Source organism: Lepus europaeus, chromosome 7, assembly GCF_033115175.1.
Source record: "Lepus europaeus isolate LE1 chromosome 7, mLepTim1.pri, whole genome shotgun sequence".
NCBI classification, from domain to species: domain Eukaryota; kingdom Metazoa; phylum Chordata; class Mammalia; order Lagomorpha; family Leporidae; genus Lepus; species Lepus europaeus.
Genome location: NC_084833.1, coordinates 101,171,093 through 101,175,416, shown reverse-complemented (window position 1 = coordinate 101,175,416; position 4,324 = coordinate 101,171,093).

The following is a 4,324-nucleotide window of genomic DNA, read 5'->3' as shown; positions in this document are numbered from 1 at the left end:
AGCCGGGAGCCAGCAGCTTCATCGAGGTCTTCCACATGGGTGTCAGGGGTCTTAGCACTTGGGCCATCTTGTGCTGCTTTTCCCAAACACTTAGCAGCAAGCTGAATCAGAATTGGAGCAGCTGGGATAGGAACCATCACCCAGATGGGATATTGGTGTCCCAGGTGGAAAATGTATCCACTATGCCACAATGCTGGCCAAGGAGCAGGACTTTTTTAAGAAGATTTATTTTGTTTATTTGAAAGGCAGAGTTAACAGAGAGAGATAGGGAGAGAGGCAAAGACACACACACACACACACAGATCTTCCATCTGTCAGTTCACTACCCAAATTGCCACCACAGCCAGGGCTGGGCCAGACCAAATTCAGGATCCTGGAGCTTCTTCTGGGTCTCCTATGTGGATGAAAGCACTTGAGCCATCTTCTGACACTTTCCCAGGTCATCAGCAGGGAGCTGGATTGGAAGTGGAGCATCTGGGAATAAAACCAGCATCCATATGGTATGCTGGCATCACAGGTGGTGGCCTCACCCACTACGCCACAAAGCTGGCCCCAAAAGCAGACTTTTAACGATGCCTGAGATGCATACTTTGAACATCATTGCTAACTTTTCAAGCATTTTTTAAGTATTGCCAGGAATGAGCTTCTTCATTTTGTTCATCTTTTGGTTTCCCCTGGTCACTGTGATCACAAACGCAGTCTGTTTTTATAGCTATTTGCTTTGGGTTCAATGCCTAGGAAGACAAATATATAAAGGTGGGATTCAAGCACAGGGAGAGATGAGTGTGGAGAGGTTCCCAACTCACTCAGTCCCTGCAGGGCCTAACAATCCCTGGGCATCACCAGGTAAAGGCTTCGAACAGCGAGGAGGGCTGGGTCAGGTTGGGCCATCATCAACATCTGTCCAAGCACTGTTTCTCTGGACCTGGCTGCACCTGACGCTGAAGTACACGGGTCTCAGAGTGGAGACGCCCCAGCCCTACCAGCTGCAGCCTTACCTCGGGCAAGTGGCAACCTCTGCAAGTCTCCCCATCTCTACCAGGGCAATGGGACATGTGTTCAGCCTTGCAGTTAACATGCTGTCTGGGATGTCTGCACCCTACATAGGAGTGCCTGGGTTTGAGACCCAGCTCTGCTCCCAATTTTAGCATCCTGCTAAGACACACCCTGGGGGCAGCAGGTGATGGCTCAGGTATTTGGATCTCTGCCACCTACGTGGGAGACCTGGATTGAGTTTCCAGCTCCCAGCTTTCACTTGGCCCAGCCCTGTTTGTTGTAGGTATTTGGGGAGTGAACCAGCCGATGGGAGCTCTTTGTCTGTTTTTCATTCTCCTCGTTCCCACTCCCCACTCCCAATCTGTCATTCTGCCTCTCAAATAAAATAAATAAATCATTTTTAAAAATAAAAGTAGGCTAATAACAACACCTACATCACAGTTTTATCATCAAAATGACATAGAACGGTTTGTATAAGCACTCAGCACAGTGCCTGGTACACTGTACTTGGTAAATACCAGCTTTGGTTATTACAGTGTATCAGTGGATGTAGTCAAAGTAATAATGCAGGAAGCAGTGGTGGTAGTCATGGTAGTCATTGTAACAAAGACTTGTTTTCAGCAGGAATTGTCTTAAGCACAAACCCAAGAAGGGAACGACTCTGACTCCTAGCTATGCTTTCCATTCGAATCTATACATTTTATTCATAATTTTATCCCAACTTATTCTTCAAAAGAATTTAAGATGTTACAAGAAGACATTGTTCAATTCAAAATAGAAATAGAAATTTAAAACACATTGAAAGAAGAGAGAGGAGACACTAGAAATGACTCTGGTAGACTCTCACCTTCAGTCCTGACCGTCTGAGCAGCCAGCACAAAAGGGAAGCCAGCTGCCTGGTGACATGCTTATTAGCTGATGTTTTAGACATATCAGCTGTGTGTGAATCCAGATTAGCAAAACTGTTTTTCTTGGGATTTGCCATTTGCAGTTGCTACCAAGAGAAAGCGATTTTATCAGCTATCTCTGTAGTGAACATGTCTATTTTTTCCCTCACTGATTCATCAATTCTTTGAGAGGGGGAACTGTGTTGTGTTCACATTTCTATCTCCTGCACATATGCTCTGTGCTCAGAGGTGCTTTTAAAAATATTGGACAATGAAAGAAATTGTATAAACATTGCTTCTCCCTCTGATGGCAACTTGGTAGGTATTTACACATCGTCACGTGCAAAGTCTGAGACCAGATCCTCTCGACCTTCCAAATCCAGGCTCTTCTCTAACACTCCACTGTCCTATTGTCTGTTCTATAGTGCAAGCTATGATCAAACTTAGCTGTTTCTCAGCAACCTTTCACAGGTCTGTAGGTTGCATGGGCTCAGTTGGGTGGGTCTTGCTCAGGGCCTTTCACAAAGCTACATCCAACAGGGTTCACATCATCTGAACACTATCTTGACCACATATGTGGGGTCTCAGCCAGGATGGCTGAGGTTACTGTGCCTGAGAGGTAGCTCTTAGTGGTCAGGAATATGTAGATTAAGACCATAGTGCAGTATCAGCACACACCCACTAGGATGATTACCATGAAAAGAACTACCAATTGTGGTGTCAGGAGACTCAAGTGGTTTAGGTAGAGCTCGGATTATTTAAATCTGAACATTTTGAGAGGCAAGGCAGAAGCTTCATGGTTTCTTCTGTCTCAGAAGTCCCTACGGAAGCATTTCTGTCATGTTATATTAGCTCTAGCATTTTTAAGCACACACAGAATCAAGAGATAGAAGAGCTGGTTCCACCTCTTAATGGGAGACAATCTGCCCCTTCCTTCCTTCCTTCCTTCCTTCCTTCCTTCCTTCCTTCCTTTTATTTTTTAAGAGATATTTATGTCTTTATTTGAAAGTCAGTTACAGAGAGAGAGAGAGAAGGATAAGCAGAAAAAGATCTTCCATCTGCTGGTTCACTCCCTAAATGACCACAATAGCCATGGTTGGGCCAGTCCAGAGCCAGGAGCAGGAGCTTCCTCCAGGTCTCCCACATGGCTGCAAGGGCCCATCCTCCACTGCTTTTCCGAGTACATCGGCAGGGAACTGGATCAGCAGTGGAGAGTGGGTACGGTGGGAAGAATTGCTATGTTCCTAAGTTGTGTTTATGAAATTCATGAGGTTTATATACATTAAATAAAAGGTTTCTGGGGAAAAAAAAAAGAAATGGGAAGCTAGGACTTGAACCAGTGCCTGTATGGGATGCCTGCATTGCAGGCAGTAGCTTAACCAGCTATGTCACAACAACAGCCCCTGTTTCTAATACTTAAATTACAGTAATCTACATAATAAACTATCTTCAAGATGAAGCTACAGTAATAGAGACAGCCTGACCTTAGAATATACAAGGAAATCAATGGAATCAAATAAACAGTTCAGAAATAGATCCATTCATTTGCATTTAATTGATCTTTGGTAAAGGTACAAGAAAAATAGTCCTTTCAACATATGATACTGCAACTGATTATCCATATAGAAATGTATGTAATATTCACCCACAACACAATTTAATCTGCATAAGACACGAAAATTAATTTGAGATGGATCAGAGGCTTAATTATAAAAGCTAAATTATAAAACTTCAAAAGAAAAGCGTTAAGACAATATTTCTGTGACTTTGTTTAAGTAGACTTGTTAGATAAAACACAACAGCAATACCTTAAAGGACAAAAATCAGACATTGGACGTCCTGCTTATCAGAAGACACCATTAAGAAAATGTAAAAGCAAGTGTTGGACAGGGGAAACATCTGTACTACATATAGGACGGCGCATCTAGAGGTCCACGGGAAAATGGCAATCAAAGACCATGTGGGAAGGGTGTTGGGTGCAAAAGACTTGAATAGACACATCACAAAGAGGCATGCACGCAGTCAGTGATTGCAGAAAGGTGGTCAACATCGTTAGTGGTCAAGAACATGCAAATTAAAGCCATAGTGCAGCATCGCCACACACCACTGGGATGACTGACTTAAGAAGACTATCACTGTCTACTGCTAGGGAAGTGAAGGGACAAGGACTTGCATACATTGTTGGAGGAGGTATAAAATATGGGAACTACAGTTCAACCACTTTGGAAAACTGCTTGGCACCATCTTAGAAAGTTAAATATCCATGTGTCCTTTGGCCCAGGAATTCCATTTCTAAATATTTACCCAACAGAAATAAAAACATATATTCACAACAATATTTGTAGAAGAAAATCAGTAGCAGCTTCATTCACTGTATCCCCAAACTTGGAGTAACCCAAATCTCTATCAGTATGAGAACGGACAAATGCATTGTGACGTAG